The sequence below is a fragment of the Trachurus japonicus genome, unplaced genomic scaffold, assembly GCF_045865225.1.
Source record: "Trachurus japonicus isolate A0001 unplaced genomic scaffold, Traja_1.0 AP031153.1".
Lineage (NCBI taxonomy): Eukaryota > Metazoa > Chordata > Actinopteri > Carangiformes > Carangidae > Trachurus > Trachurus japonicus.
This window is the reverse complement of record NW_028221286.1, coordinates 22,877-50,588: the sequence shown is the minus strand read 5'-3', so window position 1 is coordinate 50,588 and position 27,712 is coordinate 22,877. Positions and strand designations below refer to the sequence as shown.

The 27,712-nt window shown below is 39.7% G+C and overlaps 1 pseudogene across 1 annotated transcript in view; it reads right to left on the bottom strand.

Moving 5' to 3' along the window:
• Positions 1 to 155: 155 nt before the first annotated feature.
• LOC146959735 (cleavage and polyadenylation specificity factor subunit 3-like) overlaps positions 156 to 27,712 on the bottom strand; it is a 33,770-nt pseudogene continuing 6,213 nt past the window's right edge. The window contains exons 3-11 of the transcript XR_015035601.1: positions 15,679 to 15,768; positions 15,387 to 15,537; positions 13,560 to 13,735; positions 7,937 to 8,095; positions 7,066 to 7,212; positions 5,867 to 6,019; positions 5,650 to 5,758; positions 1,646 to 1,747; positions 156 to 250 (exon numbers count right to left, since the gene is read on the bottom strand). The product of XR_015035601.1 is annotated as a cleavage and polyadenylation specificity factor subunit 3-like (transcript). The remainder of the gene's footprint in view (positions 251 to 1,645; positions 1,748 to 5,649; positions 5,759 to 5,866; positions 6,020 to 7,065; positions 7,213 to 7,936; positions 8,096 to 13,559; positions 13,736 to 15,386; positions 15,538 to 15,678; positions 15,769 to 27,712) is intronic.

Sequence of the window (27,712 nt, the reverse complement as noted above, 5' to 3'; positions counted from 1 at the left end):
TATTTAATGTTTCTAAACTGGTTTAAATAAAAACAGACGTGTTCGTGTGCTCAGAGTTAATAAAGTTTTGATAAACAGGTGAGTTTTAGCCACTTCAGGCGACATGTGGTGGATGATGAGTGTAAAAAGTGTCGTGTTGCGTTCGAGTGTCCGACCTCCAGTACGACCATCCCGGCCTCGTGAACCAGCGTGATGCTCTTAAAGATCTTCACCGTGATTTTCTCCGTCCCCTCGACCTGCTCCACGTCGCCTGAAACACACACACACACACACACACACACACACACACACACACACACACACACACACACACAGAGGAAACAGGAAGTTACAGCTTCTACTGCAGCATAGATATATATATATATACTGACTAGATGCCGCGTTCCTAGGCAACTCTATGAGTGGAATGCGTCAACGCGGCGGCCATCTTGGTCAGGGGGAAGCCGTGTCTACTTACTGCACTAGTCAACAGAGGCAGACGTCTATCAACCATTAAAATCGCCATAACTCACCAAATATTCAACCGATTTTCAAGCCGTTTGGTTTATTATAAATGTCAGACATATGTTTATGATACAACAACAACAAAAAATCTTTATAATTTTTTTTTTTATGTATTAAACATACACTTTGTTGTGATATTTACCCCAAAATCGTATATTGCTATAATGTTTGGGATATTGACATTTGCCTTAGACATATGATAAGCTCGTGACAATCAGTTTAATAATGAAGCATGTAATCAACTTTTCTATAATTGGTGTAATTACTGTGTTTTGCTCTTACAGCCCAGAGAATGACATAGCCTACACATGACAGGGGAAGTAGCAGTTACACACAGGGACTGAGTGTACTGTTGTTTGATAAACAATTGGGATATCTGGTCTTCGTACCTAGTGTAACTGTGATAGTCAGCTGACACAGGGGAAGGCTGACAAATGCAGGGGGTTGCGTGTCTTGTCCTTTTCTCTTTCTCTTGTCCCTTGTTTAATAGGAGCTATCAACAGCTGATCAGCGCCAAGCATGAGATTGGGGTCAGACACGAGGTCATGGCGTACGGACTCCAGCCAATGAGGATGCACATTACATCAATTACATCATATCTTGCATTTGTGTAATCAGTAACTATAAAACCGGACATGACAGTAGACAGCATCAGACTTCGTGAACTGATGCTGCTGCGGCATGTAGGTCAGGGAAACTTAGTCTGGTCCGGAGCTCTGTACACAATCTCTTTTTCCTAGTTGATTCTTTTATAAATAAATATCTAAAATGTTGTAAACTGAACGTCTCCTGCGTACTTCATCAAACGAACACGCGAGTTCAAGGACTGGAACTCTTCAACTTACATACTCAGACACACACCCACATGCATAAACACACTGAACTTAGTTCTACAAGGGTCTGACCGGTCTGACTGCTGGTCAGATGTATATTATGTCTATGGTCAGAACCCCGGACCAAGATGGCGGCCGTGTTGACGTACGCTGAGAAGCAGAACGCGGCATCTAGTCAGTATATATACTGTTATATCTATGCTACTGCAGGAGGAGGAGGAGGAGGAGGAGGAGGAGGAAGGAGGAAGAGGAAGAGGAGGAAGAGGAGGAGGAGGAGTTAGAGGACGAAGGGGGCGGAGCCAACTCACCCGCGAGGCTGCGCAGCTGCGTGACGAGCAGAGAGATTCGGTCCAGTGAACGGGATCGCCTGAGTCTGTTTCAAACCGTTCCCATGGCGAGGTCGGTGTAGTCTGAGGAGGAGGAGGAGGAGGAAGAGGAGGAGGAGGAAGAGGAGGAGGAGGAAGGGGGAGGAGGAGGAGAGGAGGAGGAGGAGGAGGAGGAGGAGAGGAGGAGGAGGAAGAGAGGGGGAGGAGGAGGGAGGAGGAGGAGGAGGAGAGGAGGAGGGAGGAAGAGGAAGGGGGAGGAAGGAGAGGAGGAGGAGGAGGAAGAGGAGGAGGAGGAGGGAGGAAGAGGAGGGAGGAGGAGGAGGAAGGAGAGGAGGAGTCTCAATTAATCTCAATTAATCTCAAAAAACTGTCATAGGCCACAGGTATTGTTCAGTGCCTTTAATTCTTTGGCCAATCCGTGCGACGCAGTCATAGTCACACCTTCGCCCATCCTCTGTGATAGATTTTTAAGATTTTTTGCTGAGAAAATATCTGTCCTCAGATCTTTGTTGACCAGTTCCAGTGATCTTGACCCTCATATTGTATCTATGTGCCCAGCAGTGTTGGATCATTTTGAGCCAATCTCACTGGCAGCTCTACAAGAAGTTGTCCACCATCTCCGCCCTACTAACTGCCCTTCTGATAACATTCCCTCTCGCCTGTTGAAGGAGGTTTTCCGACACAGTGGGGACATCAATCCTCTCATTGATAAATACGTGTCTTGTATCTGGTTGTGTTCCTGCTCACTTTAAACATGCTGTTGTAGAACCAATGTTAAAAAACAAAAATCTCAATCCCACTGTACTCTCTAACTTTAGGCCCATTTCCAAACTGCCCTTTCTGTCCAAAGTCCTAGAGAAAGTTGTTTTATCACAGCTTCAAGATTTTTTAGATCAACATGGTATCCATGAAAAATTTCAATCTGGTTTTTAAACAGCTTCATAGTACTGAGACAGCTCTTTTAAAAGATTTTTAATGACCTGATCTTAGCAGTCGACTCTGGTCACTCGGCAGTCCTTGTTCTTCTCGACTTAACGGCTGCTTTCGACACAGTCGACCACAATATCCTCCTGTCCCGCCTGGAGAGTTATGTTGGAATCAGGTGCTCTGCTCTGAAATGGTTCAACTCCTACCTGACGGACAGGACTTTTTTCAATTCGCCTGGGAGATTACTCATCTGGACATGCCCCGCTCGTATGTGGTGTCCCCAGGGTTCGGTTCTGGGCCCCACCCTATTTTCATTATATATGTTGCCCCTAGGTTCTATATTTAAAAAGCATAATGTCTCGTTCCATTGCTTTGCTGATGATGTTCAGATATACATGCCCGTTAAAATTAAAAAGCAAAGGTGCATTGCAACCTCTGCTTGATTTGTCTGAATGAAGTCAAGTTGTGGCTGTCATCAAACTTTTTAAAACTAAATGAGAGCAAGACTGAATTCATTGTGTTTTGGCTCCCCGCTGTCATTGGGGGATGAACCCATCCTCGGGCCAATCTCCTCAAATACACGTAACTCTGTGAAAAGTCTTGGAGTGCACCTCGATAACTCTTTTAAATTTAGAAAACAAATTTCATCTGTGGTCAGCTCAAGCTTCTTTCAATTGAGATTAATAAGCAAAATAAAAGCCTACATTCCCCCGGGCGACTTAGAAAAAGTGGTGCATGCTTTTATTACCAACCGGCTGGACTACTGCAATGCTCTGTATGTGGGCTAGACCAGTCCTCTATCCAGCGTCCTCCAGCTAGTCCAAAATGCGGCCGCTCGCCTTTTAACAAGTACTAGGAAAACCGAGCATATAACCCCAGTGTTGAGGTCTCTCCACTGGCTTCCTGTTTGCCAGAGGATAAATTTTAAAATTTTATTGTTGACCTTTAAAGCCATGAATGGCTTTGGCTCCCCTTTATTTAAGTGACCTGCTTGTTCCCCACACTCTAAGCAGAACATCACGGTCAGCTGACCAATTCCTCCTCAGCACACCAAAGTCAAGATTAAAAACAAGAGGCGATCGAGCTTTTGCAGTCGCCGCTCCTAAACTCTGGAATAGCCTGCCATTCCCAATCAGAACAGCTCCAAACTTAGTACATTTTAAATCTCTATTGAAAACCCACCTCTTCTCCCGGGCTTTTAACCCTTGACCGATTGTTTTATCATTACAGTTTTATTGTATGTTGTGCTTTTATCCAATGTTTTTATCCAATGTTTATTTTATTTATTGTGCTTTTATTATTGTGTTTTTATCTGATGTTTAAACTGTAATTGAAATTGTTTTAACTGTAAAGCACTTTGGTTCAAGGTGCTATATAAATAAACTTGACCTTGACCTTGAACTCTGTTAGTCACTCCATCGTTCATGTCTCTACTTCTCTTTCTGTCTTCATCCTTTTCTTCACTCTGTCTTTCTTTTTCTTTACTTTTTTGTCACTTCTCTCTCTTCTGTATTTCTAAGTATTTCTTCTCTCTTTCTGCTCGTCTTTTTTCTTCCTACTATGTTTTTCTTTCTTTGCCTTTTTTGTTTTTTTTCTTTCTCTCTTTTTTCTTTGTTTCTTTCCTTCTGATTATTTTTCTTGTGTTTTCTTTCAATCTTTCATTGTCTTTCTTTCCTCCTCTTTCTCTCTTTTTCTTCATTTCCTTCCCTCTTTTTTTTCTTAAGTATTTCTTCTTTCTTTTTTCTTCCTACTATCTTTTTGTTTCTTTGCCCTTTTTGTTTCTTTTCTTTCTCTCTATTTTCTTTCCTTTTGATTATTTCTTTCTTGATCTCCCTTTTTTCCTGTTTCTTTTCTTTCTCTCTTTCTTTATCTTCCCTCTTTCTTTTTTCTTCGTTTCTTTCCTTCTGATTATTATTTTCTTGGTCTTCCTTTCTTGCATTTTCTTTCAGTCTTTCATTAGTTGGGTTTCCATCCACCTTTTCTTATGCGCATTTTGTGAAAATGCGAATAAATACTTGAATGGAAACGCCAGAAATTCGAATAAAGGCAGTAAATGCGCATAAAAGTTTATACGCTTGGAGGGGGGGGATTTGTCAGCGTATCGAATAAAGGAAATGCGAGTTTTTGTGATGGAAACAGATTATGCGAATTGAGGCAGAGTTTGTGGGTGAAGTGCTGGACTTCACCCAGCGACGCCCCGGTCTCCCAGCTCTCCTCTCTGCACCGCAACACAAACGCGCTCCGTAACCCATAATGTTTTGTTCATGACGGTTAAGACGACACAAACACACGCCGTAACATCGTTATGTAACTTATTGATTTTTCACCGGCTTCGTATGTAAACAGATGCACATGGAGGAGAGGAGCATAACCAAAACAGCGGAAAAGCGAGCGGACTGTCACAGTTCCTACTGTCTTTCTGTGTAAATATCTCATGTTACAACATGAAAACCTAAAGTGCGGCCTATATATGTATTTTCTTTTAAAATGTAGCTGGTGCGGATTATACAGGTGCGTCTATAGTCCGGAAAGTACGTAAATTGTCCATGATGTTGAGTGTCAGCTGAGTGTCAACTGTTGGATACATTCACGCTCTCTTATGACGTAATCTCACGGCGCACTCCTCCTAATCGCAAAACACTAATGAATGGAAACGGGCATAAATTCGCTTTGCTTTTTGCGCATTTTCACAAAATCCGCTTTTAAATTCGATACGACTTGGATGGAAACCCAGCTATTGTCTTTCTTTCCACCTCTTTCTCTCTTTTTCTTTATTTCCTTCACTCTTTCTTTCTTTCTTTCTTTCTTTCTTTCTTTCCTTCCTTACTTCTTTCTTTCTTTCTTTCTTTCTTTCTATCAACCAACCAACCAACCAATCAGTCCAGATGTTGAGGTTTACTTTCTGTGACAGAAGCAGCTTGAAACATTTGATGACGGATCAATAACATTAAACATTCATCAATTATAATAAGTGTTTGACAATACACACACACACACACACACACACACACACACACACAGTCTCACACACACACACACACACACACACGCAGACTGACTGGAGAGGTCGGACGGCGTCAGGATGTGGTAACTGAAGTTTCTCTTCACCAGGATCCCGGAGACTCTCTGACCCTGAGAGCACTTCTCATCCGCCAGCACGCCCATCACCTGCAGCACAGCACAGCGGAGCAGAGCAAAGCATGCTGGGAGTTAACAACACGGCCCACACCAATACAACAACACAACAACAACACACACACAGACACACACACACACCTTGGCCAGTTTCTCTCCTCTAAAGTTCAGCGTCACGGCTTCAGTGTTTCGCGGGTTGTGGACTTCGATGTGAACCTCGTCGTTGTCTTCGTACTCTCGGATCAGAGCCGCCTTCAGCCGGGCCATCTCGTTCTGCTCGCCGTGCACCAGGATCTGCACACACACACACACACACACACACACACACACACACACACGGACACACACACACACACACACACACACAAACTGCATTAAGGTGGGACACTACAGGTGAATAGGGTAGAAATTTAAACTAACAGATATCACCATGAAACTTCCCAAGTTTATCACTCACATTAAGACAAATATTTTTTGTATTACAAGTTTTGTCAATTTTTTATGTTTAAATATGTAAATGAGGCAATATCTGATGAAATATGCGCTAATTTGCATACATTTCCAGAACCGAAATCTGAACAACAGATAAAGCTACTTTCAAAATTCTTGTTTTATTTTGTTGACATATTAGAGTCAGAAGTTTTTACAGAGGAGGATTTTGGATATCTCTCTTTATCACTCTGTAAATGAGAAAATACTGTCACCAGCCCTAAAAATTCAAATATCGCCATGTTTTTAGGAGTAAAATGTTGTATAAATCAGGCTGTGGATGATATATCAACAATCCCCTCTGTAAAAACCTTCAGAATATAGACAGGAATAAAACTGGAAGGTTTGGTGTCTGTAAGTGCTGCTGAAGTGGAGATTTCGGGTCCAGAGTCTGAGGAAAAACTCATTTTGAGAAAACGGCCTTTAAAGATTTGTACTGTAAAATTCCATAGATCATTAATGTGAATCGCACTTTTACGATTGACTGCGGATACGGAGGAAATGACAATTTTTGGATCCACATAATTGTTCAGGAGAGAGAGGGAGCTTTACAGTGATACCTGACATAACTTTTGGTGAATTTAGGAGAAATCTACTGATGAAAGAGACAAAATGAAGTAAAATAAAAAACCTTAATGTGGATTTTCTACCATTTCTTTCCACTTTTCTGAGAGAAAAATAGCCCAAAATCTCAAAATTGATCAGTGCATGAAAAAACAGTGTTTTTGCCTGTTAGTGTGTCGCAATAAACCCAAAGGATCCAGGAACATCGCTTTGTGGATTTAATTAAATAGTGTGGATTTAAATAGTGTGTGTGTCTGTGTGTGTGTGCGTGTGTGTGATGTTTTTACCACGTGCGGCGGTTTGAGCGCCCGGATGAACTCGCTGGTCTGCTGGTAGTCGGTGTGAGCGGAGAAGGAGATGTAGTCGACCGACATCTTGAGAGGAAGCTTCTGTCCCGACATGGTGGCGATCTCATCAGGCTCCGTCATGATGTGCTGCAACACACACACACACATTACACACATACACACATACACACACACACACAGTACATTAAATAACCTGTGTGAAAAGTTTCATCATTTAAAATAATATAAAAATATTATTAAAAGTTCATTAAACCCCAGCGGCACTTGAACGCAACACGACACACTCTTCTGATCGGTCCTACGTCGTTAACACAGGAGTCTGTCACAGATTCAGATTCTTGTTACGTAGCCACATTAAACTCAACATTATCAATAAAACTGACCGGACTGATCCAATACTGGGAATATCTATTGATGCCGATCAATAATATAATTTAAATAAGAGTCTTATTTCTGGTTTTTATTCAGATACACACACACACACTGTAAAAGATTTTGTTTCAGCAATTACACTGTTCTCAGTCAGAGTTATTTGTGTTGCTGTTCTTGCCATCGCAGTTATTATCTCCAAACTATAAGATACCGATTAAAGGAGAAGTTATGAATAAAGAAAGATGCATTTGGGGCAGACAAACTAATTTTACAGCTGTTATTGTCTATTTTTATTTATTGCTGTGATTGTTTATTTTATTTCACTCTCTCACTCTCTGTTGTTCTTAACTTGTCTCCAAAAGTGAACACAGACCTGACATTTCTAAAACCAGTGGAGGAAACGTTTCACTTCCGGTGATAATAAAAATTTAAAAAAAACTGCAGAAGGGACCCGAGGTGTCGCAGGTTCGATTCCCACCTTGGCGAGCGTCCCCTCCACGCAGTAGCCGGCGATGATGACGCCGTTCCTCTTGTCCGTGCACCAGCTCTCAAACAGCTCCCGGGACAAACCGCTCTGCATCATGCCGGGCGACGCCATCACCACGCTGGGCCCGATGTCGTCGAAGTGGTCCATGCTCTGACACACACACACACACACACACACACACACACACACACACACACACACACACACACACACACACACACACACACATCAGAAAACAAACGACAACGACAATGGAAACAGGCAATAGCATACTTAGGGCCGGATTTACTAAGATCCCAGATAGCGGGCGCTATATTGTTTGCTCCCGCTATAATATTGCGTGTTTGGTTAGTGCACGCAAAACAGGTGATCTACTAAGAGTAACCCGCTAAATGAAAACACGTGCAAACCGCAATATGTAAATGAGGGTTTTGCGCGTCGTAATCGTTTCTGCCATGGAGAGAGTGGGCAGAGAGCTGGACGGACGAAGGGACAGAATGACATTTGATCCGATGCATACAGTGACAGCATGTGTGTTCATCTCTCTCGCGCTCTGTTTAGATAAATAAACAAAAATCGCTACAGGGCCCAACTCGTCATATACTGACGAACAGGCAGCAGCTGCAGCGACAATCACACACCTATAATATGTGTGTGCCTCCCATGATCCAGTGGATTAATAGAGAGCTCAGGTGGGACACATATGGCAAACGCTCCGACCACTGACCAGAGGGATCAAAGACGGGTGAAGGCAGCGGTGACGTGTCGTGAGAGACGGAGCTGAGCAGCCAGGTGAGAGGAGAGGAGAGGAGAGGAGAGGAGAGGAGCGCACTGCAGGACAGACGTGCCCCGTGCGTAACGGCGAGTAAAAGACTTTTAACACAGCTGAAAAACTGTTACAAAATTACCCAGATGTGAGGAAATGCAGAGATGTAAGATCACGGGGCTCTGACAGGTATCAAATCAATAAACGCATAAGTTTTGGCGAAGTTGTATCAGTTGGTACATGGTTTTCAGACGTGGTGAATAAAGACGCAAAAACAGCCACCGCAATCTCTTCCTGGTTTGGTAAATCACATTGCCCGCGCTAAATAAATCTATTTGCATCTACTCCTCCCAGTATTTTGCACGTTCTGGCTGAAACGCCCATATTTACATATTCATCAAGGCAAACACGCTAAATGGATCGCACGTGCTTTTCTGTCCGTGTGAGGGACGCAATCCTCGGTGCGTCCCGTTAGTAGATCAGGTTCCACATGTGTTTGCGCGTGCAATCACGTTTGCACACGTTTTAATACACGCAAACCTTTAGTAAATCCGGCCCATAGGGTTGCAAAATATCGGGTATCGGGTAATAACGGAAACTTTCTATGGGAATAAACGGGAATAAATCCGAAATTTACAAAATTGAAGGTTGGCCCTTAATAAGCAATTAGTAATATTTTACTCAATATTCATGTTTTTGTTGTTCAGTAAAATAGCTGATTGTTCATACAAGAATTAAAACTTGATAAAGTTCTACTCACAAATAAATCTGTGGAAATGTCATGTTTTTTAATTGTATTGTTATTTTGCATGGATGTCTGCTTATGACAAAACAAAATATTTACATTTATGTTTGGATATGATACAGTTTGTTTAAATTACCCCAAATTTCCAGTTAATCCCCATAAATTCCCATAATTTCCCATAATTCCCATGGATATTTTCCAATTTGGAATAAAAAACTGGAAATTTTCCGCCCCTTTGCAACCCTAAGCATACACAATGTACAGGTACAGATGTTACTGGTTCAAAATTGCGGGGTTTTTCCTGCAATGCAGGATCGCGTGAACGCGTGTCTTTTCACCACAACTGTTTTCCCCTAGGTGGCAGCACCGTACTAAATACTGCTCAGACGTTTTGGGGACAATGCTGACAGTCACACAATGTAGCCGCGATTAGGAGTGGCGCTGTTCATGATACAGAATACAAGAGGATGAAAGGAGAACTAGCTGCAGACAGTAAATAATATAGTAGCCTAGTTTTTCAATGACAAAATGTAACGGCGGCAGCTACAGTAGACTATAGCCCACGTCTCACTCTCTTTTTTTGGTCATCTGTCTCGTCATCTCCAAAATGTGTTTTTAAAATGAGCCAACTACAGTACTGTGCAGTAGTGCCGCAGATTTCTCACTCACACCCTCGATAGAAGACGCGGCCGATACAAAGTCGATAGGTTTCATTCATCCATTTTTTGACAGACAACACAAACAGCCAGTGATAATGAGAGTGGTGACACCGTCAGCCATGCAGCCGGCCTGGACTTTTTATTTTTAATTATGAAGGATCATCTGCGCAAGGCAAAGATGATAGCATCAACAAAACACGGCGTAACACACGCGGCTGTATGGGACAGGCTTTTATTTAATTCAGAACAAACCGTTTAGCAAAAATGGAAAATATAGTCTATAATAATTAATTGATCTGTTGTTTGGCCACTGTTTGAAAATAACCCGAATTATGAGCAAATAATCTGATCCAGAGCAGCAGTCATAATCAGACTTCTTCTAAATAAACCTAAACATTAAATAACTGAGTCAGGTCGGACCATGGGGTTTTTTTTTTCTCTTCTTCTTCACAGGAGAAAATGAGGTGCGCTGTGCTCACGGACGCGTTGATGTTTTGTGATTTATCTGCTGCCTTGACTCTGCCCTTTATACATGTGCGTTCAGATTAACAATAAGACAAGTCATGGTTGAGTTTATTGAGTTAATAATCAGCATCTTAGTACCTCTGATCCGGAGCGATAGTGTTATGAAAATCGCTACAGTTGAACTGGTCTGGTTTTTAGCTGCTCAATCTCATTGTTTCAAAGAAAAGGGATTGATTTTTATAACGAAATGAAACGAAAACAATATTATATAGATACATTGTTGTAAAAAAAATCCAAAAGAAACGAAAATGAACTAAAGAAAATAACTTTCACACACACATTAAAACAGTGCGATTGGTTGAAAGCTGATAATTAGCCATGTGCTTATAAGCTGAAGCCGAAACCAAGAACAAAGCCGCGTGAATGGCCAATCGCCATGTGTTAACGGACACACATCGACTCCTGATCTTTCCTCGTCGCAAGCCTTGATGTCTCCGCTGGTTCTATCTTCAACCTCGGACAGCATTAACATCTCTCACCAACACCCCGATGTAAGCTTGAGGCAGAGGGAGGAGGGGGAGGGGGGCTGTCGGGGTGGAGGTGCTGAAATGGAGAGCTGTCCCCCACAAGGTGCTAAAGTGAGGGAGAGGAGTGGAGAGACTGTCCGTCCTAAGAAACGCCGGTTGATTTGAGCGATTTAAGCAAAGCAAAGCCTGGGCTTTTATTTGGTTTTATTATATGCTCGTGTTTTTTCTCTATTTTTGCCTGTTTTCACTCTGCACCTGCCCTAATGTGTGTCTCCCTTGTCTCTAGTAAATGAATATTTCCCACAATAAAATGAGTCTTTAGAACAAAGAACTGATTTTTTTCTCTAGCTTTATAGAGCTTTATAGGCTATAATAACCTTGCTTACTGCTTTTTGAATCACTTGACAAAATAAGATGCCTCAAGCAAACTTGGATATGAAAACATTTTATTGAAGAAGAAAAAACACACACACATTGTAGCATCAAGTACTGTAGGCTACTGTAGGCTACAGTAGGGTGAGGATAGGACCCTCAGATGATCTTCTCGGAGTTCGCAAGAACTCGTTGATCTTATCTATGCAGTCTTTCAAGTCCTTTCTGTCCATGCCTGGATCCGTTCTCAGTGACTGCACTACAAAGGTCTTCACATCCGTCCCAGTTTGTCGTTTTGGCCCAGGCTCGGTAATTGTCCTCTGAAATGACTCTCCGGAACAGTAGGCACCCAAAACGTCCCACCTGGCCGTGGCTCTGGTGACGGACTCGAGCATGGTCTTCAGGTCCGACATGCCTCAAGCTTACATCGGGGTGTTGGTGAGAGATGTTAATGCTGTCCGAGGTTGAAGATAGAACCAGCGGAGACATCAAGGCTTGCGACGAGGAAAGATCAGGAGTCGATGTGTGTCCGTTAACACATGGCGATTGGCCATTCACGCGGCTTTGTTCTTGGTTTCGGCCAATCAGCTTATAAGCACATGGCTAATTATCAGCTTTCAACCAATCGCACTGTTTTAATGTGTGTGTGAAAGTTATTTTCTTTAGTTCATTTTCGTTTCTTTTGGATTTTTTTTACAACAATGTATCTATATAATATTGTTTTCGTTTCATTTCGTTATAAAAATCAATCCCTTTTCTTTGAAACAATGAGATTGAGCAGCTAAAAACCAGACCAGTTCAACTGTAGCGATTTTCATAACACTATCGCTCCGGATCAGAGGTACTAAGATGCTGATTATTAACTCAATAAACTCAACCATGACTTGTCTTATTGTTAATCTGAACGCACATGTATAAAGGGCAGAGTCAAGGCAGCAGATAAATCACAAAACATCAACGCGTCCGTGAGCACAGCGCACCTCATTTTCTCCTGTGAAGAAGAAGAGAAAAAAAAAACCCCATGGTCCGACCTGACTCAGTTATTTAATGTTTAGGTTTATTTAGAAGAAGTCTGATTATGACTGCTGCTCTGGATCAGATTATTTGCTCATAATTCGGGTTATTTTCAAACAGTGGCCAAACAACAGATCAATTAATTATTATAGACTATATTTTCCATTTTTGCTAAGCGGTTTGTTCTGAATTAAATAAAAGCCTGTCCCATACAGCCGCGTGTGTTACGCCGTGTTTTGTTGATGCTATCATCTTTGCCTTGCGCAGATGATCCTTCATAATTTGTGATACATAATCATCAAGTCATAAAGCAAGACAGGCTTTATCATATTACAATAGTTTCTGTGATTTAGACAGGGTATACAGTAGTTAGTTCTAGTTTAATAGCCTAGAGTTTAAGCTGGGGATTACTGCACAGATCACTGAGTCATCCGCCTGTCGTCCTCCGTTCTCACAGATGCCACCTGGTGGTTGTTTTCGCACATTGAGGCTTTTCATTAAAACCTCTTGTCTCGCCAAAGAAAAAAAATGCCTGAGTCTTGTGGCGTCTCGCGTGAACCACGCGTGAAGTCCGCAATTTTGAACCAGTAACATCTGTAATACTCAGAAAATTAGAATATCGTGAAAAAGTTCATTCATTTAAGTAATTCAACTTAAAAATATATTATTTAGACTCATAACAGGCATTGCAAGATATTTCAAGCTTTTATTTGTTAGAATTTTGATTATTATGGCTTACAGCTTATGAAAACCCCAAAATCAGAATCTCAAAAAATTTGAATATCACATGAAATAAACAGAAAAATTAGTTTAAATAAATGAAATGTCAGCCATCAGAAAAGTATAATCATTTTGTGTACTCAGTACTTGGTTGGGCCCCCATTTGCCTGAATTACTGCTTCAATGAATGAACTTTTTCACGATATTCTAATTTTCTGAGTATTACCTGTATACACTGACAATACACTGACCAAAACAGACAAAACAGAAAACAAAGGACAGAACAAACCTGACGACACAATAAAACAGGACAGAAAAGTAAAAACAAAAACAAAACAAAACAAACCTTCAGGTTGCTGATGTGCTTGAAGACGAAGGGGTTGTTGATGTTGATGGCCTTGCGGATCTTGTCGTTCATGGCGTTGATGTAGGTCTGGTACACGGCCATGCACTTCCTGGCCAGAGACGAAGCGTAGAAGATCGGGATGTCGTGGAGCTCCGGGTGGTTCTGCCAGTACTCGTCTGGTCCACACACACACACACACACACAAATAAAGTTAACGAACCTACTGCTATGACTATAGGGATTATGGCAATGGAGCAATTTGCCAAAATGTTGAACTATCCCTTTAAGGTAAAAATCTTGCATAGTTCCTCTTTAAAGGTATAGTATGTAGGAATTCCCCCCATCTAGCGGTGCGGTTGCATATCTGAACGTATTCTTTATGTTGCATTCAGGTGAAATCGGGCAGAAGTCAGACAGACAACAGACGCTGCATGTATCAGGATAAACAAGCGTCTATGTAAACAAGTGATCCGCCAGCACGAGGCAAAACAATACAGGCGTAGCAATATGTTGTCATGGTGATGTCGTATTGTTTACCCGACCCACGTTTTACCGGCTTTCTCTCGTCGAGTAAAATGACATCCGGTTGGTTTGCCGACGGCCGTCTGCCTGACTGCACCTGAATGCAACACCAGTGCCTCCGTCCTTCCTCACACTACACAGTGGCAGGGCCGTTGTATAGGGGAGAAAGGTGATGATAATTCTAGGGGCCCAACGCCCAGTGGGGCCCCATAAAAAACCCCAGTAGAATAATCTTTGTATGACTGATTTATTCTGTGTAAGACCCTGACTAATACTCATAGTACACTGTAAAAACTCAACATCCTTCCAAGAATATTTGTCTTATTTCTTGTCCAAATGTCTCATTTCTAGTCAAAACTAATCTCTTTCCACTTAAAATAAGACTCATAACCTAAAAAATTAACTTGTTTTTAGATAATTTTCACTTGTTTCAAACTAATTTTCACTTGAAATAAGTAGAAAAATCTGCCAGTGAAAGTAAGTTTTTTGTGCTTGTAATAAGGAAGAAAAACTTGTTCCACTATCATATTTTTTCTACTTATTCCAAGTGAAAATATGCTTGAAAGAAGTAAAAAGTGTCTAAAAACAAGCTACTTTTAATATGATGAGTCTTATTTTAAGTATAATGATATTTGTTTTGACTAGAAATTACATTTTGACTAGAAATAAGACAAATATTCTTGGTAAGATACTTGGGTTTTTACAGTGTAATGTTGCATTAGCATCAAAACAAGGTAGGCTACTAGGCTAAATAAAAAATGATAATACATACGTAGTCTAAGAAAAAAAACTGGAAAAGTTAGGGGGAGGGGCCCACTTTAGTATTCTTTAAGGGGGCCCAGAATTCCTAACAACAGCCCTGCACAGTGGTGACAGTTTTAACAGGCCGAGCCGACAGCTCTGCTGAGTTTCCGTGGTTACCTACGGTCACGATGCAACATGGCCGCCTCGGTTTGGTGCGTCGCCCACTCATGTATTTGTAACGACTTGTAACAACTCATTCTAAGGTACGAGAAAGCTTTCATTTGTATGCGGGTGTGATTCGACTTCAGTGAAATACGTATTTATGAAAGCAATATTAGATTTTTGCTACTAAAAAGCCAAATAAGTTACACACTGGGGCTTTAACGAGTGTGTATGGTGAATGAAAATGTTTCTGTGTGATCCATAGACAGAAACACGTCCCTTAGTTTAATCTTGTAAATAAAACTTGAAGCCTGAATTTATTTTTCCCTCAGCTGAAGGGAAAGCGCCACTCTTAGGTCGCCGTGCGTCGTCATGGCGTCGTTGTTGCCGTGGTCTCACCGAGGATGAGCAGCAGCTCCTGCGCTCGGCCCAGAGCGAACACGGGGATCAGACATCGACCTTCTCTGTTGACGATGTCGTGGACCGTGTTGCAGAACCGAGCCTCTCGCTCCTCCCGCTTCTCGTGGATGTGAGTCCCGTAGGTCGACTCCTGACACACACACACACACACACAACAAACACACACACACACACACACACACACACACACACAAACACACACAGGTTCAATGTTAAGTGTCTGTGCTCTGTGTTTAAATAAAGATTGAACGGTTTGAATGCTTCCACTCACGGTGATGAGGATGTCTGGTTTGACGCTGGGGATCTCCGCCGCCATCAAGTGTCTGTCCTCCTGACGGGAGAAGTCTCCTGTGTACAACAACTACACACACACACACACACACACACACACACACACACACACACACACACACACACACACACACACACACACACACACACACACACACACACATACACACCAATAGGGGTAAGAGGGGACCTGTCAGGCCAAGCTGCCAAGAGGGGTCTTATGTTTCTGCTTATTTTGAAAAACCAAAAATGGAATATAAAATTGACTTTTAAGGTGTTTTACCATAATATTACTGAAAATGTGACTTTTAATTATTTTTAAAGAAATTGCCAAGAGGGGACTTGGATCTCTGAGCGACATTTACCTATCAAAGAGTGGACCTCCACATACTGCAGTGGAGCTGTCTGTACCCATTCATTCACCTAACGACCCATTCACCTAATGAGTCTTTGTTTACAACAATGACTTTCTCAGTTTCTTTCAAGAATGGATAATATAACTTGAGAGTTATCATTACTTATTTATATATATATATATATATATATATATATATATATATATATATATATATATATATATATATATATATATATATATACATATATAAATAATCATGGCCACATTTGAGAGTAAATATTTTTTATTGAATTGCATGCAATTCAGAAGTAACATGGCTGCATGCACTAATATCAAGTTCTGCAGTATAAGCAACAACATTTACTTAAAACCAGCTTTAATGAATGAATTCCTTTTTTCTTAACAAAGATAATTTTCGTGTCTGTCTTTTCTCATCCATAAATGTGTTGCCTCTGTCATTCTTAGCAGTCCAAGAGGGGACCTACTATCATCTCAATTTTAAATAGTCAAAATGCTCCATACATCTGGTTTCAACAAATTACAGTAATAGGAAATACATTAATATGTAATATGTATGAATAAGAAAGAAATAAGCAAAAGTGAACATTCTTAAGATAATGTTTTTCATCAAAACTTAACACAAACATTTCTAATAAAGTAGCACCAATAATGTTATCATTATTTTTAAATGTAGGGTGCACTACTGCAACACACATTTCTGAGGATGAATTTTATTTACTGTTTTACATTACAGAAAAAGGTCCACACTTGGTTTATATGGAATGACAGGGGTCCACTGTTGGTTGGTGCATAATGATACAAGTGCCCACTTAGTTAGCATGAAGTGACATACACACTCCATCATGTATGAATAAGAAAGAAATAAGCAAAAGTGATCATCCGTAAGAGAAATTTTTCATAAAAACTCAACACAAACATTTCTAATAAAGTAGCACCAATAATGTTGTAATTATTTTTTAAATGTAGGGTGTACTACTGCAACACACATATCTACAGTCTATTAATTTTTCCCCTACAAGAGTTTTATACTCCTTGACTGCATTGTTGTTATAGGACAAATATTTGAATTGAAACTCAGGGTTTTAGGTCACATTTAATGTACTTGCATCATGACATCTGTATTTATGAGGATGTATTTTATTTACTGTTTTACATTACAGAAAAAGGTCCACACTTGGTTTATATGGAATGACAGGGGTCCACTGTTGGTTGGTGCATAATGATACAAGTGCCCACTTAGTTAGCATGAAGTGAAATACACACTCCATCATGTATGAATAAGAAAGAAATAAGCAAAAGTGATCATCCGTAAGAGAAATTTTTCATCAAAACTTAACACAAACATTTCTAATAAAGTAGCACCAATAATGTTGTAATTATTTTTAAATGTAGGGTGCACTACTGCAACACGCATATCTACAGTCTATTAATTTTTCCCCTACAAGAGTTTTATACTCCTTGACTGTATTGTTGTTATAGGAAAAATATTTGAATTAAAACTCAGGGTTTTAGGTCACATTTAATGTACTTGCATCATGAATTTGTATTTATGAGGATGTATTTTATTTACTGTTTTACATTACAGAAAAAGGTCCACACTTGGTTTATATGGAATGACAGGGGTCCACAGTTGGTTGGGGCATAATGACACAAGCTCCCACTGAGATAGCATGGAGCGACATACACACTCCAGCATGGGTGGATAAGCAGAAATGAGAGAAATTGCTAAGTTTTAAGATACATTTTAAATCTAAATTTAATACAAACATTTGTAACTATTAATACACACAACACACACGCACAAACACATACAAACACACATATTTAAACTAAAGTAGCACTGGTGAAGTTGTCATTGTAGTTTTTTTAAAACATGGGATGTACTGTGAAAACTCAATGGCAACCTATCAAGATATTTAAGGGAATATTTCAGTTATTGACATTTATGGCTCAACAATAAAACATGTATGGGAAAATAAAGGAGGCGCTGGGGGGTCATCAGTTTGTCTGAGATACAAGGGATAATTCTTCTAGAGGATGGATTAACCTCACTAAGTAATATGATATACCACTGCAACACACCTTTCTACAGTCTGTCAAGTTTTTGACTTAATGAAGTTTCATACTCCTTGACTGCATTGTTGTCATGGGAAAACTACTTTAAATAACTAAACTCAGGATTCAACATGGTCTGATGGCCCAGAGCCACAAAGTGTTATTCTGTAGTCACCTAATATCCCATATAGATGAAGCTCTGTGGTGGCCACCTATTGTCACTCTTCTACTTTTTAACAGCACATGGTTTCAATCAATTTTAATGTACTTGCATTCTATATCTATATTAATGCATTTTACTTATTGTTTTGCATTGCAGAAAAAAAAGGTCCACACTTGGTTTATATGGAATGACAGGGGTCCACTGTTGGTTGGTGCATAATGATACAGGTGCCCACTTAGTTAGCATGAAGTGAAATACACACTCCATCATGTATGAATAAGAAAGAAATAAGCAAAAGTGATCATCCGTAAGAGAAATTTTTCATCACAGCTCCACGTAACACTTGTTCCAGGCTCTGCCCGTCGTTTTTCTCTAGAAATAGAAACTTTTTCCAACTTTTTTATCTCCGTAGCGATCGCACTCGTCTTCTCCTTCTTCTTCACTTCTTGCTCTGATCTACAGTCTCATTCGTTCTACACATCCCAGAAGCCCCAAAATTACTCACAGTGTGGGCGACAGCGTCCCCATTTACCAGCCGCAGAAAACTGCGTTTGACGTATATGTACGTCAATGGCACTCAATGAGTTAAGTGGGAGGTACACAATAAATCTAATTCTAATCAAATTTATTTGAAAACAAATAGTAGAATGGCAATCTGATTCAGTGATTAATTTGTTACACATTTGGGTTGCTTCCTAATGATTTTTTGATGTTTTAGTACCCAGCTAAACACAAGTGTGTATATTCCTTACTATCTACAGTATGTATGTGCCTTGTAGGCACTTTACTTGCAAGTGTGTGTATGCAGTGTTTTATAAATCTGAATATTCTACCCCGACACTTTAGAGCGCTTCTGTCTCGCCGCCGTGTTTGCCTTCGTTCTGACCTGAACACGGCATGTGTTGTTTAGGTTAGAAACATGCACATTTGCAAAGGAAAAAAAAGCAAAATCGATTAGCGGAATCATTAAGCATGCACGCACACAATCCCAAGGAAATGATCACGTGGGAACCAGTTCTGAAGAGGAACCGGTTCTCAATTCCCACCCATAGACTTCAGTCTATGATGTGGACACAAGCATTCCTCTACATTGAAGTAGTGAAGTCATCAACACTCATGTATTTCACAGATCCTAAATCCTGGTACACACATAAAGATTCTCTAAATTTCAACCAATTTTTTTATCTGTGAAAGACCCCACACATGAAGATAAAAAATCTGTGATTGAACAGTTTTGATCGTATTGTGTGTGATGTGCTGTGATATTCCAAACACAGCTCACCACACACATTAAGATTTTTCAGAATCTTGACCCTCCGGTCAGAAAACTCAGAAAGAGATCCGTATTGTTGTAGCTACTCTTTCGGGTCTATTTCCAGAATGGACAATGAGAGCGATGTAATTTAAAAAAAAATGAAAGCGGGACACTTCAGCCTTTACAACGATACCATCTGTGTGTGTGTCTGTGGCTTCGGACGCCGAGCAGTAAAGCGGCTGTGAGCGGCGGTCACATGATCGTTTAAACATGGCTGCTCTATTGCCGGCTGTTGCTGGCTATGATCGCTACCGTCTTTGCTATCGGCTATCAGGAAATCTCCCGTGTATGCGTGAATGTCTGTGTGAACCTCATGTAATGCCAGGGCTGCACCGTGGCTCTCTGTGGGATTGTCGGTGTTGTGTCGAGAAGTGGCTTGCCGTGAGCAGCATGCAGAGCTTGGCAAGCAGGCACTTCTCAGCACAACACCAGCTTTCCACACGCAAGATGACTTTTGATTTGTAAATATTGAACATGTTTAATATTTACGATTATCGGCGCCAAACATTTTCCGAGGCGATTGTTGTGAGAATTTTGACTCTTAACACACCACACACTACAAGAGAATCTCATAAAATAATCTTAAAACCTTAGGATAATCGGCCGATTTTTGTCTTTGGTCGGAAGGGGGAAAATCGGGGAAAAATCAGCCCAATTATCTTTATGTGTGTGGTAGGCTTAACTCTACCTCCACTCTCCACTCTAAATGTGGAACTGGCTTCTGAGAAGTGAGTGAGGGCTTTAAATCTGTGCCGGATGACTTGTGTCAGTCCTTGACTGTCAGCAGTGTGGGGGATGGTTTCTTGTAGCTGACGATGGTCGTTAGCAACTCTGAAGGGCAATCTGGAAAAGACTAACATCCTTCAGCCAAGATCTTATATCCAAATCAGACTAGCAGACAATGGAATTCCCCAGTCCTAGGTTGGCCATGTGCTACACACCTATGGACTTCTGTGGCAACTGTAAAGAGTGGGTGTCCCAGCAATAATCCACCCTGTCAAGTCTTTGATGAGTTTTGTAAAGGTGTGTGATGCCTTGTGATCAGTATAATATTTTGTCAGCCTTTATATGATCTACCATTGTGTGCCAGTAGAAATGTTGTCTGAAATTAGGATTAATCAGATTTCTAGAGATACAGGGGATAAATCAGCTATAGTGGATGGAATAACTCCAAAATACCCACTGTTGAACTACTGCAACACACATTTTTACTTACCAAACTATTAGCTCTACTGGAGTTCATGTATACCTGTCTGAATATTTTTGGTCCACAACAAAAATGAAAACTAAAACTAAATTTGTGTTTTTTCCCTTCTGTATATTACACACTGTATCACATAGTCATACACATCTATAGATGAAATTGGTGTATGAATTGAAACCTAATTTAAAGTTGTCAAAAGGTACAGGATTGGCACAGGATCAGAGAGTTTACATTAAGTGGGAAGTACACAATAAAAGCTGTATTCAGTTCACACTGGTGCTCAGCAGAAATGGGTCTGGTTGCTTTCAGGATGTGTGGATTGTACATTCAACAATCCCATATTACCTTATTCATAGCATCTGAAGTGGATTATAAACAAATTCAATTAATTGTGTTCAGAAGATGGTAAAACGTTATCTAATTTATTTATATTTTTAAGTAATTAATTTGTTATCTATTTTGGTTGTTTCCTAATGATTTTCTTTCGTTTCAGTACCCAGCTAAACACAAGTGTGTATATTCCTTATTATCTAGGTATAACCTTGTGCATGTTGTAGTAAGCAATGTGACTTCATTACATTTACACACAGTTTTCTAAGTAGAGTTGAACATTTTGAATGGGGTTTCAGTCTATGTGGGCACAAAACATTCCTCTACATTGAAGTAGTTAAGTCACCAGCACTCATGTATTTCACAGATCCTAACTTTAAGGTAGAGTTGTTGAACTGGGATCTGAGAAGTGAGTGAATGGAGTGAGAGCGGAGTGAGTGCCAGATGACCTGTGTCAGTCCTTGAGTGTGGGCAGTGTGGGGGATGGTTTGTCGTAGCTGACGATGGTCGTTAGGTATTTTCAGGTTGGGCTTCAGAGTTTCTACCTTCTTTCAGCCAATATCTTTATCCAAATCAGACCGACTGAGACACAGGTATTCCCAGGTCTTAGGTTGGCCATGTGCTACCTATGGCCTTTGGTGACTCAACTTCTGTGGCAACTGTAAAGAGTGGGTGTACCAGCAATATTCCATTTTGTCTAAAGAATTGTCAGTTCTTTGATGAGTTTTGTGAAGGTGTGTAATTACCTGTTATAATATTCTGTGACAGGGCCTTTACATGAGCCACCATTGTCTGCTAGTAGTAATGCTGTCTGAGAACAACAATTAACATGGAATAAGAAATTAGGATTCATCAGATTGTCATGGATACAGGGAATATGTCAGTGTGTGGACGGAATAACCCCAAAACCCCCCCTGTTAAACTACTCATTAAAAGGTATTTAGAAAATCAAGGGAAACAAAGGAACGCATAAATACAAAAACACATGCAAAGCCTTACAAAGCCTTGTAAAGGACAATTAGGACACAGCAAGAACTATATTCCTCAGACACGGTCCACACCACTGTCAACTTTTTTTTATTTGTGTTGCAGCAATTCAACATTGAGCTATTTGGGGTTATTCCATCCACAATGCCTTATCCCTTGTATCTCTGACAATCTGATGAATCCTAATTTCTTGTGCCATGTTAAGTAAGATGTTGTTCCCAGACAACATTTCTGGCAGAGAATGGTAGCTCATAAAAATGCTCTGTGACTCTATATTGCATGTACCCATGTTTCAGTCAGTCTGTTTTGAATGTAAGTAAGTGGAGTGAAATGCACACTCCATCATGTATGAATAAGAAAGAAATCAAAAGCAAAAGTGATCATCCTTAAGAGAAATTTTTCATCAAAACTTAACACAAACATTTCTAATAAAGTAGCTCAGATAAATACAGTGGGGCCAGGCCGTTAAGTGCTTTAAAAACAAACATTAAAAGTTTAAAATCAATTCTGTAAGGGACAGGGAGCCAGTGAAGGGAGTTAAGAACAGGAGTAATGTGCTCACGTCTATTAGTGTTAGTTAAAAGACGGGCAGCAGCGTTTTGGACAAGTTGGAGGCGACTGAGCGAAGACTGGGAGAGGCCAACATAAAGTGCATTGCAATAGTCCAATCTAGAACTGATTACTGCAACGCATGGATGGCTTTCTCGAGGTCGTGGCAGTTTAAAAACATTTTGACTGTGTGAATGTGTGTGGCAATAGTTTAACATAGGGATCCTCTCAATGAATTATCCCTTGTATCTCTGACAAACTGATGATCCCCCATTCCCTCTGTATTTTCCCATATCAAATTGTCGTATATCAGTAGGCTACCTCTTTGATGGTTTACTTGTACATAATATATCATCGTAGGTTGCCATTGAGTTTTCACAGTACACCCCACATAAAAAAACACAACATTACCGTTGCTACTTCATTATAAATGTTTGTATTAAGTTTTGATTAAAGTTTTGAGCTTTTGAGGTTAATCCATCCTCTAGAAGAATTATCCCTTGTATCTCAGACAAACTGATGACCCCCCAGCTCCTCTTTTATTTTCCCATACATGTTTTATTGTTGAGCCATAAATGTCAATAACTGAAATATTCCCTTAAGTGTCATGATAGGTTGCCATTGAGTTTTCACAGTAACTAACCCTCACCCCATGTTTAAAGGATCCATCACCTGAAAATCACTTTTTTTCAGGTTACTGCATGTATAACTCAATCTTCTCTGTCACTGACAATAGCTGACATGTTTTCCGGGCAAAGAACTTCACTCTCGCCTCCTCCCCCTTGAATTCACCAGGAGAGGAAAAAAACGCGACTTCTGATTGGTCTTCTCGTTGACGTCACCGAGGAGCAGAGGAGGGGGGGCAGGCTAAAAGCTGTTTTATTTCCTGCTGTAGCGCTGTTATTACGTCACTTTATTAAGTTTTAATATTTTTTGATGCGAGAAAGTAACCGTTTAGATCCAAATAACGGCTGTATCGAAGTTCGCTCTGATGTTTTTCGGAGATAGTGAAACTCCACCTGGGGAGCAACGACCGCGACATCACAGAGGCAGCCAGCCGGCCTGCTGACGTGCTCGGCCGGCCACAACTACGTCGACACCGCGGCGGACAAAACGTTCGTTAATTAACTTACCCACAGGCTTTTAGAGGTTTACCATCGGCTGGTTAACTTCTTTTTAGGGTATAAATGCTGGTCTCATTGATGAAATCTAACAATTGTGGCAGTTTGTTTGAATGAAAAGTGAAGCTTCCTGTGTGTACTGGACAGAGGAGTGGCGCGGCCTGGGGGCTCTGTATGTACAGAAATCACCACATTTACATCAATAAATACATGTTTTACAATGAACCGATCAGCCTGCATTACATTTTATTTATTGATATATCCACCTTTTTCTGAACGTCAAAAACGTAAGCCGGTTTTGTTCTTCCGGTGGAATTTTATTTTTACGTTTCCATGGTTTCAGTAGTCGCGGTAAAAGCATGGAATTTTTTTTTTTTTCAATGACAATCTGTAAAACAAGATTGCGTGTTTTTCTCGCGAGAGCAAAATTGGGTACACAAATAGACACAATATAAACACCAGGTGATGGATCCTTTAAAAACAAAACTACAATTACAACTTTACCAGTGCTACTTAAGTTGAAATATGTGTGTTTGCATGTGTTTGTGTGTGTGTGCGTGTGTTATGTGTATTAATAGTTACAAATGTTTGTAATAAATTTAGATTTAAAATGTATCTTAAAACTTAGCAGTTTCTCTCATTTCTGCTTATCCACCCATGCTGGAGTGTGTATGTCACTCCGCACCAACCAACAGTGGACCCCTGTCATTCCATATAAACCAAGTGTGGACCTTTTTCTGTAATGTAAAACAGTAAATAAAATACATCCTCATAAATACAGATTCATGATGCAAGTACATTAAATGTGACCTAAAACCCTGAGTTTTAATTCAAATATTTTTCCTATAACAACAATGCAGTCAAGGAGTATAAAACTCTTGTAGGGGAAAAATTAATAGACTGTAGATATGCGTGTTGCAGTAGTACACCCTACATTTAAAAATAATTACAACATTATTGGTGCTACTTTATTAGAAATGTTTGTGTTAAGTTTTGATGAAAAATTTCTCTTACGGATGATCACTTTTGCTTATTTCTTTCTTATTCATACATGATGGAGTGTGTATTTCACTTCATGCTAACTAAGTGGTCACTTGTATCATTATGCACCAACCAACAGTGGACCCCTGTCATTCCATATGAACCAAGTGTGGACCTTTTTCTGTAATGTGAAACAGTAAATAAAATACATCCTCATAAATATAGATTCATGATGCAAGTACATTAAAATGACCTAAAACCCTGAGTTTTAATTCAAATATTTTTCCTATAACAACAATGCAGTCAAGGAGTATAAAACTCTTGTAGGGGAAAAATTAATAGACTGTAGAAATGTGTGTTGCAGTAGTGCACCCTACATTTAAAAATAATGACAACATTATTGGTGCTACTTTATTAGAAATGTTTGTGTTAAGTTTTGATGAAAAATTTCTCTTACGGATGATCACTTTTGCTTATTTCTTTCTTATTCATACATGATGGAGTGTGTATTTCAATTCATGCTAACTAAGTGGGCACTTGTATCATTATGCACCAACCAATAGTGGACCCCTGTCATTCCATATAAACCAAGTGTGGACCTTTTTCTAAAACGTAAATCAACAAATAATTCCTATACAGATTTATGACGCAAATACATTAAAATTAATTGAAATCACATGCATTTAAAAAGTAAAAGTCTGACCATAGGTGGCCCCAACAGGGCTTCATCTATATGAGATGTACGTGGCCAAAAAGTAACTTTTTGTGGCTCTGAGCCATCAGGCCATGTCGAACTGTGAGTAGTTTAAGTATTTTCCCATGACAACAATGCAGTTAAGTAGTATAAAACACCAGTACAGTGAAAAATTAATAGACTGTAGAAATGTGTCTGGCAATAGTTTAACATAGGGACTTTGTGAGATCAATCCTCTCAATGAATTATCCCTTGTATCTCTGACAAACTGATGATCTCCCAAACCCTCTGTATTTTCCCCAAAGATAACAAATTGCCGTGCCAATACTTTAATATCAGTTACTCTTTGATGGTTTACTTCTACATAATATATCATCATAGGTTGCCATTGAGTTTTCTGTAATATAAAACAGTAAATAAAATACATCCTTATGAATACAGATTTATGATGCAAGTACATTAAGATTACCCTAAATCCTAAAACCCTCTATTAAAAAATGAATAGACTGTAGATATGTGTGTTGCAGTAGTACACCCTACATTTAAAAAATAATTACAACATTATTGGTGCTACTTTATTAGAAATGTTTGTTTTAAGTTTTGATGAAAGTTTTCTCTTAAAAACTATCACTTTTGCTTATTTCTTTCTTATTCATACATGATGGAGTGTGTATTTCACTTCATGCTAACTAAGTGGGCACTTGTATCATTATGCACCAACCAACAGTGGACCCCTGTCATTCCATATAAACCAAGTGTGGACCTTTTTCTAAAACGTAAATCAACAAATAATTCCTATACAGATTTATGACGCAAATACATTAAAATTAATTGAAATCACATGCATTTAAAAAGTAAAAGTCTGACCATAGGTGGCCCCAACAGGGCTTCATCTATATGAGATGTACGTGGCCAAAAAGTAACTTTTTGTGGCTCTGAGCCATCAGGCCATGTCAAACTGTGAGGAGTTTAAGTATTTTCCCATGACAACAATGCAGTTAAGTAGTATGAAACACCAGTACAGTGAAAGATTAATAGACTGTAGAAATGTGTCTGGCAATAGTTTAACATACGGACTTTGTGAGATCAATCCTCTCAATGAATTATCCCTTGTATCTCTGACAAACTGATGATCTCCCAAACCCTCTGTATTTTCCCCAAAGATAACAAATTGCCATGCCAATACTTTAATATCAGTTACTCTTTGATGGTTTACTTCTACATAATATATCATCATAGGTTGCCATTGAGTTTTCTGTAATATAAAACAGTAAATAAAATACATCCTTATGAATACAGATTTATGATGCAAGTACATTAAGATTACCCTAAATCCTAAAACCCTCTATTAAAAAATGAATAGACTGTAGAAATGTGTGTTGCAGTAGTACACCCTACATTTGAAAAATAATTACAACATTATTGGTGCTACTTTATTAGAAATGTTTGTTTTAAGTTTTGATGAAAGTTTTCTCTTAAAAACTATCACTTTTGCCTATTTCTTTCTTATTCATACATGATGGAGTGTGTATGTCACTCCATGCTAACTAAGTGGGATCGTGTGTCATTATGCATCAACCAACAGTGGACCCCTGTCATTCCATATAAACCAAGTGTGGACCTTTTTCTGCAATGTAAGTCAACTAATAATTCCTATACAGATTGAGAACACATGTATATTGTAAAATTGAAACCCTGTGCTTAAAAAAACTGGACAAGCAACAATAGCAAGGTCAATTATTTTTAATGTTTAATCAGAATTCAACAGAAATGATCTAAATGACCATTTTATTTAAAATGTTGTTATGGGTGATCAATTTTTTCAATATTTTAAAATTTCTATTATACCTAATACAGTGTTGAGTTTAAACTTATGACATCCATGACAACGGAACCTTTATATTTTGTTACAAAGAATAACAAATTATGTTTCAAGGTACTGGTTTGTTCACTAAGGAGCCTGTTTGATAGCCTCTCTACAGTCTGAAAGGCTGCCGGGGCTGCAAGTCGTTCACACTATGGAGGAGTGTAAGAAACGACGTGTGTGAATGAGTCGTTAAAATCCCTGCTCCAGCCTGCCGGGGCACTGCTGAATATGGTATTTTACACACACACACACTCAGGTCCCCTCTTGGCTAAAGTTAAAAAAATTAACCAGAAGGTTTTTCACATGATTTTAAGTTGATTTAAAGCATGTCCAACAGGGGACCTAAAAAAAGTCCCCTGTTGGCTGCTT